This window comes from Rissa tridactyla, chromosome 7, assembly GCF_028500815.1.
Source record: "Rissa tridactyla isolate bRisTri1 chromosome 7, bRisTri1.patW.cur.20221130, whole genome shotgun sequence".
Taxonomy (NCBI): Eukaryota; Metazoa; Chordata; class Aves; order Charadriiformes; family Laridae; genus Rissa; species Rissa tridactyla.
In genome coordinates, this window is record NC_071472.1 from 4,688,195 (window position 1) to 4,702,100 (window position 13,906).

Below are 13,906 nucleotides of genomic sequence, written 5' to 3' on the forward strand. Positions count from 1 at the left end.
GAATTTTTGTGTTCGAGACAGAATTTAACCCCTCGGTCCCAGTTTCTGCCCCTTTTTATATTTGATTATGTTTGAACAATAGAGAAGAACGAAGACGCAACTTAATTTCCGAAGAATGAATGTCCTTTGGAACCAACAGCGATGGGAGGTTTTTCTGTGGTTTTTATTAAGCATGATTATATGCAGATTCCTCGAGCGCTCGAACAGGCTGTCTTGGGTTGCTATCAGGCATACGTGATGTACACCCTGTAGCTGGTCAGATGCAGTTCACGGTATCAGCGTGCTATTATTTATTAATCTTTCCAGTGTGTGACTTTATCTACCATTTTAAAGAGAGACTTACCATAAAATCCAATATTGCACGTGAAGTTTATGTGCGCACCTTCCGTTTTTTAAGTTGGGAACGGGATACACCTCAAAAGGCAACTTCCTTAATCTTTTATTTATTAACACAGGGTTTCTATTAAATAATGACATTATTAATTGTGCCATTATCTAGAAAAGATCCTATAAAGGCTTTAGGGATGCTCTGTATTTTTATTGTTAGTTTTGAAACTTTGATAATATACGTAATAATGATATCGTGGCTTGGATTTCAGATGAACTTCAGCGCAGCAGCGCAAGCAAATCTGTAGTTTTTCAAATTTTGACTCCGTCTTATAACATTTGTTGAAATCCTTACAAGATATTCATCTATTTGTAGCATCGTATAGGTCTGTCTCCCCATCTGTCTCTGTTTTTCATGGCAGCAAGGCTCTGGTACTTTTTTTTTTTTTTCCCTTTAGTACTTATTCATTGAAGCCCACTGTAATGCTGTTTCTATCATAGTTATTTGTCCAACAGCTTTTATTGATCATTTGTGATAAAATAAAAGATTTCTTCGTAGGGAGAAATTTTACCCAGCAATCAGTGAATTCGATTTAATTAGATTTAGTTTTATATGGAAGGAAAACGAATGTAATCAGAACCCATTTATGTACTACTAAATAAATAAATTACTAACGTAATGTGGTGCCAAAATCTTAGGAACGTTGAAAAAAAAAATAAATAAAGTGTTCTCACTGAATTATTTTCTGCTAGGCCAGATTTATTAAGGAATTCATACAACTTTTATATTTTAAAAGTATGGGTATGAATCTAAAGGTTCAGATTCCCTCCAAATAAATCCTTACTTAACAGGATATCCCTGAGACTTTTTTCTTTTCTTTTTTTTTTTTTTTTTTCCTTCCAGTATTGGCAGCCTGACTAAAATAGTCTCATCTGGTTTAACTAAAAATCTTTGCATTACTTGGCGGTGGTTTCTTTTGTACGTGGTGCTTAGAGCTCATTGAAGCTCAAACGGTACAGGAAATGCAAATCATGCAAATCATCCTCGCGCTGACGATGTACAGTGGCGTGATTGAGCAGCAGTACGTATGGCTCGTGGGCTGACCACATGAAAGAAGTCATTTAAAGACCAGATGAACCCAAGCTGGGTTAAGTTAGGCTATGTGTGAGCTTCAAAGCTTATAGAATAGCATCCTTTTTAAAAATAAATTTATTTTATTAATAACACCTGCGCCGAGTTCTTAAACAGTGAGAACATGTATAGATGAACGTTACATTAAATATATGCCGTACTTAAATCAGAAGGGCAAAATTGTAATTTTTGTGGAAATTCAGGTATGCGTTCCCATCGGTGGAAGCAGACCGCAGCCTAATGCACTGCGAAAAAAAGTCCGGTTTGTGTTTGTTGTACATAAAAGCCCAACTCTTCTCTGCCTTTCAGGTAAAAATGAAAATAAATGGAAGATAAAAGGGGATTTTTGTCTGTGCAGAAGGGTTAAGAACAGGCTGTCTGTAAGTGCTTGTGAGTGGAGGGAAGAGGGAGGTTGGGTGCTTGCTGCTTCGAATTTCTCTGGGAACTTAGGAAAAAAAAATCCTGCTCTTTTTTTTTTTTTTTTTTTTTTCTCCCCATCTTTCTGAAGAGCTTTTTCTGTAGTTTCGGGGCTGTATCCTTTCCGTAAAGCTGAGCCTTCACTGCGTTGTGTAACTCCGACCCTCGGAGGTGGTGTGGTTGGGTGCAGCTGTGGTGGGAACCGCGGGCTCCATCCAGCCGCTCCTGGGAGGTGGTGGACGTGCAAAGACCTATAGGCACAACCTGAGTGATGTTGCTGGTAAAAACTGCAAATAGAATAATAGGCATTTTTCATAGTAGCCTTGCAATAAAAAGAGAGTGGGTGGGACATTCTTAAAAATGTTGTTACTTCTTACCGTTCATTGGTGGTACTCCGTAGGGCTGGCTCTTCTGCTTCTAGTAAGAGTCTTACTTCTTACAAGTGTTTGGGGTTTTTTACAGCCTTCATTCACTGTTCTTTGGTGTTTTGATGTTTTTAGAAGTTGAGATTCATTCAAGTAATGTAACATGACACAAAGCTGGAAAATTTCAGTCTGGAATGGTTTCTGTGTAATCTTGTTTAATTGTTCCTTGAAACAGTAGCCCTTAGGAGGTCCGTGGTGGGGACCGTTCGGGACACTGCACTGCGTCACCCTGATGGATGTCGTTTGGGCTTGGTGTTCTTCATTAGGCCACTGCTCCTCCTTGTTTTTGTACTTTCTACTAATATTTGTGTGTAGTTTATCCAAACAAAGGAGCAAGAAGAAAGGAAGAGATTAATTTTTATACTTTATCTACTGGTTTGCTTCTTTCTCATCACGTCAATCCATAGGTCAGAAAGAGAAGAGGGAGTTTTCCCATAGATATATATATGTAAATATTTATTTATTAAACCACTAACTATATTCCTTTCTTTAATATCGTATATGAAGCCAAGAGGAGCATTTTCCCCCTCTTGGTGTTCCTGCAGGCTGGGGCAGCTCCCACCACGCTGAGCACGTACAGGCGGTGATCGTAGGGCTTAATGGGGAATTTTGGGTTCAGTTGGGGCTGGAATGGTGAAATTCCTTCCTTCCGCGAGGTTTGTTTGTTTATTCATTTCTTTTTAAGAAAAGAAATAAAGGTGAATGAACGGATGGCATCCTGAAGTCAGCGCAAGATGCTGGGGAAAGGAACATGGTAAATAAATACCGTTTTCCTGAGCCAGTTTGTGGAGTCATCCCTTACGGGGGATTTTCGCGAGAATTCTTCTGGCACGGGCTTCTGGGCACGCGTTTGTACATCCAGCACGCCCTTAGTATTTTAATAGAAGCTGGAATTTACATTGCAGATAATATTAAATTATCCTTTATACTCGGTGCGAGAAACGCCAAGATGCAGGAGCTCCCAGAGAAAGCAGAAAAGAAATTTTACTACTTGTATCTATAATAACTTAATGTAATTTAATATCCATTTCAGTGTTTGACAGGAAGTAGAGCTTACTTAAATATTTGTACCTAAGAGCACAGGGCTGTATAAAGATCTTTGAATTTTGAAGTTAATTTGTTTCTTCCAGCAATATATAGGGAGATATACAGAAAATTAATCCCATATGATTGTACAGCTACCAGTGCTCCAGAACTTTTTTGGAAATCCTTTCCAAAGAACATCGCCGGTCATCTCAACAAACAGCTTGAGTAAAGTTTCCTTTTCGGGAGCCCCTGAAAGGTTTTACGTGTAGTCCAAAGGCGTCGCTGGAAAAACGGGGTTATTTGGAGACCTTGGCCAGAACTGTGTCACTTCGCGCCGTTTTTGCAGCTATGAAAGCGTCTCGGCTGGCCGCCTCCAACAGATTTCTAGCTTTCTGTGGCCGAGAGAGGCACGAGCTTTTCCCAATAACAAATTAGCTGTTGTCAACAATTTTCCTGGCCGTGGTTTAAATAGGTTAATTCAGAATGCGGTGCAGTTTTGTGGCGGAACTTGATAAAAGTGCAGGAAATATACGTGTGTATAGGATGTGTGTGCGTGTATATCTGTGTGCAGGCAAACATACGTGCACGTACGTGTACTGTCGGTGCCTGAAAGTACCATATCTGAAAACACCGAATCGCTGCATACGGTCCCACGAAGACAACATTTAATTCTAGGACGTCTGTCAGGTTACTGCGGTGAGCAGGGTCCCTAAGATATGTAGGTAGATTGATAATATATAAGTTGATTAAATCACTAGGCCGTGACGCTCGTTTATCTTCAACTCTCTGTTGGGCTCCTGAGTTGCCACCTTGGCCCTGGTTCTCTTTGTGGCCCTCTAAGCAAACTTTGGCCTCAGTTTCTTAATCTTAAAGATTAGAAAGCATCTAGAATCTTCTTCTGACTTTGTTCTGTATGAGTTCAACCCCTGAGGCCTGTATTTCTCCTGCCTGTTACTGAGGAATAATGGGCATTCAGCACTGGATGCTTTATTTGGTGATAAAAGGAATTCAGAAGTTTCAAGATACCGGAGCTGCATATGAGAGGTGTTGAGAAAACATAATTTGTAAAATATCTGGAAGCCTAAAAGTGTTGTCATTAGCTTATTATTTTATTATTGGATTTTTCCACGCCCAAATGCCAAAATGCTGCAGCATTGGGGTTCGGTTTGCTTACTTGTGTTGTAAAAATTGACTTCAACGTGACTGTGAATGGCTGGTGTAATTGTTAACCCTGCGCAACGCCCAGCCAGGAGCTGGAGACCATTTTAAAAAAAAATGGGCAAAAGGCTTCCGTTTCGGAACTGTCAGATTCTCCCACCATTTTAGCCCATTCTTTTTTTCTTTGAATTCTCTCCTCTATGTCCCTGCTCTTGCCTTGGTCCCCCGCGTGCCATGTCCAAACTGCCGTGCCCAAGCTGCAGAGCTGAGACCTTTTTATTCCGTTTCTTTTGCTGGCGGCTTTGTGGATAGAGGCCTGTTATGATAACACGAGAAATAAAATGATAGGACATCAATACAGATTACACTTAAAATCACGTTATGTAAATGGAAATAAAACAGCTCATGGTATATGCCAGGCATGATGCAAGTTTTCTTTAATAAATATATGACTGAAGGGTTACATTCAATCCAAATGCTCCCCTTTGTGATCTCTAGCCATGTTTGTAGAGAAACCTCCCTTAAAGCACTTAAAGCTTAATTCGGAACAGACAAAACAATTATTTTTTGAAAGTCTGATGAAATATGTTTGGCAGCTTTTGAATTTAGGGGAGTGTTTGTCTCACTTCTTTGAAACCTCACGTCAGCCGGTCACTCAGGCATTTCGGTGTAACCGTTCGAATCTGGTAGCGAGCGTGGGCTTTGCCGAGTTAAAAAATGACCTCCTAAGAAAGTCCAGAGGCTGAAAATAGTGTGTAATACGTGAAGACCGGCATTTTCCTTATGCTTTTGAATATTGGCCTACCTGCTGTCCCTGTGTGTTTGGTGAAGCGCTGGTTGATAAATACCTCCGTGCGGGTGGGGGTTGGATCCTCCAAATACAGGTCTGGAGGCTCTTAAGCATTAAACAGTCTAATTTCTTAGGGAACAGAAGAGTCACTTTATCTTCTGTAAGTACAAATGATGTACGTTTGCGCACCAACGTGCGGCTGTTTCTTACGGGAAGGGCAGGAAGAAGATGGACACTCCACAACGTAGTTTTATAGATGAATTATTTCATGAACGCAGAGCAGAAGCATTGACATTGTAGTTCTGATTGCTGGATCACTGACCGCATGGAAGAGTTTCCTCAGTTTATATTAAGGCAGGAGAGTTGCCACTATGCCACAGCAACAAATATTACAGATGTGTGAAGAGCAGTTGGGAGAAATAAATATTTCCACTTTCCTTATATATGTATTTTCTTAAATATTTGAGTAAGGTACAATTTTTATATATGTGTATGAAGGAGTATGCGCTTTCTGAATATACATTAAAATCACTAAGTTATTCCTAATGTTCTGTAGCGCTGCCTGCTCCTGACAAACATCTGATACGGATCATATGCCTCTAAAAAGAGAAGTTCCTCGAGCAAAATATCCCCATGAAAACAGGTTGGAGATACTCACATTCTCTCGCTCGCTCTCACTCGCGTGTTACATTTTGGCACGTTGTAGAAGCAGGTAGCATATCTACTACCTGCTGTTGAAAGTGTTGAAGATACTGAATTATTTATTCCATCTTCTGCACTATCCAAACTCGTTTTGGGTAGTTTGACACATCTCGGTCTTCCATATGGATACTTCATGGTGACAGAGTTGCCAGCTGCTCAGGTTTTGTGACAGTCTGAGTTTTTTCGAGGACTGTATTAGTTTTCTGGGAAGAATCCTGCTTTTCCTGAGGTCCCCATTTGTGGGCAGTAGTTAGGCCTTGGGCTGATGCTCTGGAGTGAGAGGTTTTTTTTGGAAAATTAGCTGAAAGCTTCCGTAAAAATATTTTTTTAAAGGATGTTTATGGACTGTGTGAGATGAAATCAGAGTCATGGTGTATAAGAAAAATGTGAAATCCATTTGCTAAGAAAACTAAGTTCCTTTTAACGATGGTCTTCAGATTTGTAAAAAAGTGTTTAGATGTCAAGGTGCGTAAAACAACGTACAAACCAGGCTAAAGTACTTTGGAGAACAGGATTTTTTTGAACATTTGAAATGTAAAACGCCTAGCCAGTTTGCTGAGAGCCTGCTCGTCTCTGCGATTGTGCAGAGCGAGTGGGGCTTCTGTTGTTTTTAAATACAAAATGTGTAAGCTTGAAAAACCGGGAGAAGATTTGAGTTTTGGGTTTGCCAAAACTTTTTAAAATAAGGGGCGTTCAGTTGTTGTTTTACTTTACCGTTCATTCATCCGGGCATCTATTCCTATAAACCTTTTTAAGGGAAACTCCCACTGCTTTGGCGCGTCTGTGCTGCGCTGAGTTTGATTCCCCTTCGGTGCAGTGAGGTCCACATATCCGTGACGTTGTTCTGTCTCTTCTGTGTCATCCTGGATCCAGACTGACACCGGCTGATGTGAAGCAGTGGTCCTCACAGTTTGTTTTTCAGATTCGCTACGGAATAGCGGTGGTGTTACGTGTAATCTTAGGACTTCTCCGTGTTGCTCCGACCTCTTGGGCGTGTTGTGTTTTTCATGCCAGTCATTTGACACGTTTGGTTTTTCTCCAGAGCTGGACAGATAAGGCACCCAATGAAATGAATTTACAGACTTTAAAACAATAAATAATGCTATTTAAATGTTACCTAATGGAGTAGAACAGCAGTTTTACGAGTCTTTTTCTTTGAAAACTCTTTTCACTGTGTATCACTGCATCCTGCGTATTTACCCACGGTGAATTTGTTGCCTTCAGATACCGTCCTTTCTTTTTCTTCTTACTTTCTTTGTCTTGCTCCATTGCGGCATATATTTGGGCAGAGTTAGTCCGTACATCTCTCACGGCTGCTTTTCACTAGTGGGTTATTCTGATTTGCTTATGTTTGGCTCTAATAAGGTTTCATGGCGTTCTCCTTCCCCCCCCATCACCGCAGCTAGAGCTGCTCGGTCTCGACCTCTCCCTTCATGGGAGCAGAGAGGACGATGTAGCCCATGGTGAGCAATCTGGCCACTAAAATAAGAATGTGCATCTGTCAGTAATTAATTGAAGCCAAATTTAATTACAAATCAGGGAAAAAAATAGTGCCACGCACTTAATAAAACTCAAGAAGCTTCAGTGCCGTTGCCTAAAAACCAAAGCAATCCAAGCAAAATACTTCCCCCTCAAACGTCTAAAACCCTTGCCTGGGAGAAGAGTCTCTTTGGAGCTTACTTCTTGAAATTAAATAGAAATAGAAAAGTGGTTTTAACTGTTTACACGTCCTTTTTGGTATCTTTCTGAGTTAAAGGTCATTGAAAATAGTTGTACTGAAGGCTAGTTCTTAACCAATTGTGTCAGCTGGGAATCTGGCCCCCAAAACTGGATTCTGAGATCTGGTTGTACGTAAACATTCTGATCAGCTGGTTGAAATAAAAATTCCGAGGGATAGGCAGGAATTGAGAGAGAACCCAAATAATTTACAAATGAAATAACGCATTTAGGTGACCTCTTGAATGTTTTAAAGGCGGGAGGTTTGCTGTTGCTCAGCTTCAGCCCCGTTCCAGTGTTGCTGGCTAACACCAGTGGGGCGCCCAGGTTGAGATGGGAGGTCCTCAAAAATTCTACCCATGGTCCTAACAGAGGTCTGAAGATCTGGGTGGCACGAGGAGACCCAGGGAAGGGTGGGACATGCAATAGCGGGGCTGGAAACGCAGCCCCCTTTTAGTCCAGCCGTGTCAAACAGCAGATGTTTTGTTTGGGGTGTGGTGTATATGAAGAAGGGGAAAATGCAGTAAATTCTTTTGGAAAACGTAACTAAGGTCTGTCACGGTAGGAACGAGAATGTCAGCTGTAGTCTGAAATAACAGACTATAAAATGAGGGAGGGAGAATGCATTTGTAAAGCAAAATATCAAAAAGGGATTGGCAATAGGAGTTCAAAACAAGCTATTCCTTTCTGCTGTGTTTTACCATACAAGACAAACCCCGAATCCGAAACTATTGAACTGGAAGCAGCCATGAATATTTATCACCGTGTACTATATGTACATACAGTAATTACAGCAAGAGGAAAAAATATTTTTCTTTACAATTAATATTTGTAAACGTTTATGGAAGTATATAACAAATAAATAAGACAAACACATGGCCTAATTAAGATGAAAGGCATGACAGCCCTTGTGATTTGTTCTGAAAAATAAAGAACGTTAAAATAGTAAGACTTAATTATTTCTGTAAACATTTCAAATTATGCTCTATCTAGAACACCTTAATTTATGAGATATATATTATAATATCTATAAGCATTTTTGACATTTGTACATTCCATGTCAAAAAAATTATGGTTAATTTATTATTTATTATACTGTATACTGTCACATTATCACTTATTAGTATTTATTGTTCAGAAATTGAGTCATCTATTGTTTAATGGGAAATGGAAAAGCATTTTATATCTGATTGCAATTTGTGTATTTTGGTCTAGCGATAAAAATGTAACTTCTGCAAGTTGATCATATAAAAAATGTGTGTAATAATAAACAAAAATAACTGGTCTGTTTAACATTCCAGGCATTAATAATGCTATTTGATATACACTTTACATTTGAAAAATAGCTTAAAGCCAAATTCAGGACCTGCCTGAATTCTGGGTTGAAATGAAGGCAACTGTGTGATAGTGGATGAGATGGAGGAACCAAAGCCCTCAGGTTTTTTTTCTTGGGGAGCTCGAAGACACCGTGGTCTTTGAACCCCTGGTTTCATAGAATGGTTCAGGTTGGAAGGGACCTTAAAGATCCCCTAGTTCCAACCCCCTGCCCTGGGCAGGGACACCTTCCCCTAGACCAGGCTGCTCAAAGCCCCGTCCAGCCTGGTTTCTCAAGGTGGATGTGTTTTATGGTCATGCTTTTGATCTTCTCCTTGCTCTGTATTTCTCCGATGTTTAAGGAGGCAACGTATCGGAGCACTGCTCGGTGCCGCTTCTCCCACCCCTGCTGGCCTTCACCAGAAGGATGAGCTGCCCCTGATCTCACTGCAAATGGTTCCCCATAGCTCCTCTTATTTGCTATAAAATTTTGGTTGATTTCTGATCATCCGAAGAAAACGTAGCCCTCAGCAGTGGTGTCACTGTGTTCTGTGTTTTGTGGTTAGTGATGACAGTTTGTTGGGTTTTAGCGCCCGTCTGGTCTTAGGTGGCAATATGACTTCACTCTACTGAGCGCACAAGAACCATGTCCGGAATAAAACCGTATTTGGGGTAAAAATCTGAGGGTTTAAGACTCTGCTATAGGACATTAGGCCTGCCAGTTGAAATTTCAGGAAAAAGAAATGTGCTTATATAGACAGTATAATCTGGGGCTTGGTGAGAACAAAGCGGTCAATGCCTTGTGAGAGGTATGGTGGGATTTGATGCTTCCGAGTGCGCAAGGTTTTAGTTCTAGATCGGTGCAAAGACACTTCTTTCAGCATCACGCTCCCCTCCTGGAGGACGGATGAATGTCAATTCAGTCAGTGCCACCTAAGGAACAGGTATTTTTCAGTACCTGTTAATCCCCCTAAAAGGCTCATGTTTGTCACGATATCCAAATCTGACTCTGTTTTATCGTAATACGGCACCTGGCAAACGAAGAGCGCTCGTACCTCCTTCCTGGATGGCCAGATCTTCAATCATAAACTCGTTTTCCTGTGAAGGTAGTTGTTTTGCAGCAGGTATTTGTGACCTTTGATTTCATTTGCGGTGCAGGAGGGTCCCTATCGCTGCTGCAGGATCATACCCTTCGTCATCCTCTTTCTCTATGGAGAGCTGGGTTACCTCTGCTGCCCTGCGAACGGTGGCCGTGGCCATCAGGCCTTCGTGCCGGCAGAGCTTCTGCCAGACAGAGGGAATATTCCAGCCCAAATCAGGTGCTGTTTTAAACTCGCTTTGTGCTGTAAGCCCGGTGAATTGGAGAGTTCAGCCTCCATATCCATAGATACATAAATATGCACTGTGTGGTCTCCCAAGGGGAAGGCAAAATGTGTTTTTAGTTAAGTTGCATGGGAATTTAATTGAAAGATTTAGGGCAATGCCTTAAAAGAGTAAATCATGGTTATGTGACACAAAGAAGATTTATAAAGCAAAATAAAAATACTCTAGCACCTTTACTTTTATAATTTGGTTGATACAAATGGAAACCTATATTAGTCATTTTGTGCGCTCATAATTAAAAAAAAAAAGTAAAGGCTTTTATATTTTACTGATTTTCTGTCCTTTGGTGTAAAATAGCGGGGAAGACAACAGCAAAGGTCAGAGCGTTCTCTGGACATATCACGGCTCTGAAATGCAAGCACGCTCAGCTTCCCTCCCGTGAATGTTTGTATGAATTAAGCACACGCTTAACTTAATTCACGTAAGTAGTTCCTCAGAAGTCAGAAGGACTATTAAGCGCTTCAGATTAAGCACAAGCTTAGCGTAAGACGGGAGCTTGTGGGGATGGTGGCCCTGAAAGTTGGCCGGCCTCCAAGGCGGTGGTGGGGCTACCGCCTGTGCGATGGCCATGCTCTGTGGAAGAAGGTCATTTGTAACACAGGAAAAAGACTTTGGGGGATATTTCGGAGAGGAGAGCTAGGGCAGCCGCGTTCCAAATGTGACCTTCAGCACGGGTTTTGCGGGGATTCGCACAATATATTTATTGAAGAGTACTGTATATATTATGCGTTGTAGCGTTGATGGGTCTAGATAAGAATGCCATAATAGCAGTTGAAATGTAGGGGGGTTTTGTGGGATAGTAAGTTAATGAGGTAGCTGTTAATTTGAATTTAGCAGACGTTTTAAATATAGGTTTCTCTTACAGAGACAAAAGTTGCAATTTAAAGCTCTTTGGTGGTCTAAAAACAGCTTAATTCTCTAGTAGCATGGTAATAAGTACTAATCCAGCTTATACAGTGATTGTAGTATGTCATGTTTGTGAAAGATTGCCTAACTCTGCTTTCTCTGGGTTTTATGTTAATTTTTTTAAATTAAACATAAAACCTTATAACATCTTTATGCTGAGATAAACTGTTCAATTTAAGTTGTGCTCAAGCAGCAGCTGTCAGGAATTATCATGTTTCGAGCGTTCTTGCCATCACCTTGTGTCTCTACCTCCCGGATACACTCCGTGGGATGATAAACCTCACCTTGTTAGGATTTATTATTTAAATAATAACCCGAGGTAAAATGAAAGTTGATGTCACACGGAATGACAACTGACATATATTTATGTCGCGTGTTACATTATAATAAACTTTCCTTTCTTCCCCTTGTAAGAGGTGTTAAGTGGGAATACTCCAGCGTATCCTCCGGTGCCCTGCGGGAGTCCATCAGCCCCGTGCGCGGCTGCTGGGTGGGCATGTTCGCGGGGGCTTGTGCCGTCAGGTGTTATTTCAGCTTCTAATGCCGGAGAAATCGGTTATCGCTGGTAGCGAGCAGCTTTTACGCCAGTAAAGAAACAGGTATAAGAGCATCTCATTTGTTGGGTTACGTTCTGGCAATGCTGCAAAGTAACGGAAGCGAATCCAGAAGGGCGTTTTCTAATAATATTGCCACTTTAAGGGTTTTTTCTTCTCTTATTTTTTTCTGTAAGAAATGTAAGCTGTATCGTTTCGGGCTCTAAATCTGAATTTGCTGGTAATCGCAACAGTTTTCTCTTGATGCTGGTTTATTGATGGGCTGGGCAGCGATAAGGGATCTGCTTGTTAATGGAGTCTTAGCCCTTCCCGTTTACAGTGGAGAAAATTCGGGTCTACCTCTTGCAAGCTTTCCAAGTTTTTGACCTTTTTTGCCTTACTGGAAGCCAGCCTCCAGCTCTCTAATGATGCTCTTGAATCCTCCGGTTTGTCTAAGCCGGTACTGCGAACGTTATTGTCCTTTCCTGTGGATATACCCGGCTTTTTTTCATATTCCTCTCTTTAGTTATTCCTTTGTCCATCTGAGCGAGTTCAGATATTTCAGAGCTTCGCGATCTTGTCCCAGCTTAAATCTTGGATCTCCTTTCTCATCGTGCTCCCCGTTGCCCTTTTCTCTCCATCAGTCCTGTTAACCTTGGCACCCCGGCTGTCTTCTCTTCCCGCTCTTGCTGCCGTGTCTTACTGCTTCCCGTGTTCTCAATCCCAATGTGCCATCTTTTTTTTTTTTTTTTGCTCTCTTCATTCAAACGCAGCCGAGTTCACAGACGCCGTCCTGCAGCAATTCCGTTTTCTTCCTAACTCCTCGCAGAAAAAGATTTCCTGAAAAACCACTAAAGGGAAGGATAAGCTGTAATGCAATCCAGAAATAGCCAAAAATTTCCCAAGCAGCCCTTTCGTCTCGTTTTTGTACTACTTGGGGTATGTTTTCTCCTCTTTGTGCTTTTCTTTGCCGCTCCAGCGCGGAACTCGCAGCCGGCTCCGCGCAGGGGTATTGCATCGCCCCAAGGAAGTTTTCCTGCCTCTGCTTCGAGTCTGGCGCCCAGGTCGTTACGAGGTCCAGAGGTTATTACTCTTCGTGACAAATAAGTGATGACTTACGTAAAACTATTTTTTTTTTTTTCCTCTTGGTATGGCTCATAATAAACCTGAGCTCGTACCTTAATTGGCATTCTGCTTGACAGTCCCTTTAGAACGATCAAATATTTGATGAACAAGGCAATAACATTCATCTCTTACTTGGGTAAGCCTTTCAGATTAGCATTGACTCAAGTTGATGAAGATGGATACAGGATCTGTGCTCTAGGAAGTGTTTGCTCTGTAGATACAGATTATCTAAGAATGGCGTCTGTTAGCATAGGTGATATTACGATATATATTTGGGGAAGTCCATACGCGTTTTAAGGTTGACGGGCAGGATCAGAAGTTTTTAATGGTAGTGCTGTCAGTTTGGCAGTAAGCTGGAACATGAAATCCCTGGAAAAATAGGAATAAAATAGGATTGAAAATAGGAATAAAAGTAGGAAAAAATAGGAAAGATCTTAAAAGAATTAAACATTGCATAAATCAACTCGGAATCCGAACCACTAAAATGGTGGATAGCAAAAAAAAAAAAAGTCAGAAACATGCTGTGTTGAGAAGTAGTTTATTAACACTTAATGTTTTATGTGCAATAAACACTGGATCTCAATATTTAATTTTTTTTTAGTCCCTTATAATAAGTATCTACGGTTCTGCAGTTCTCCGTAGGTTCAGGATTCAGTTTGGAAAGCGACGCTAGCAGGGGGACAGGAGGTGCTCGCATATTTTTTTGGTGAAATGCGGGGAAATCTGCCACCGGTTACAGTAGGGTCATGATTTCATATTAGGCATTTAAATACCCTCGTTTTCTGATAGCCTGGTACGTTGTACGCGGCTGCGATGGCAACTCGTTAGCGTTGTTTGTGCCCGCTTTACATAATTGAAGGATGTGCGCGGTGTCGTAGGCTGCGGAATAGTCGGAGTGCTCTGGCAATGCTGGGGTGCAAGGGTAGAAACAACATTTCATTACAGAGGCTAC

At 41.2% G+C, this 13,906-nt stretch overlaps 1 protein-coding gene across 19 annotated transcripts in view; it reads left to right on the plus strand.

Annotated features, from left to right (window-relative positions):
* GTDC1 (glycosyltransferase like domain containing 1) overlaps positions 1-13,906 on the plus strand; it is a 322,827-nt gene that overhangs the window by 80,855 nt on the left and 228,066 nt on the right. The gene's annotated exons all lie outside the window — the stretch shown is intronic.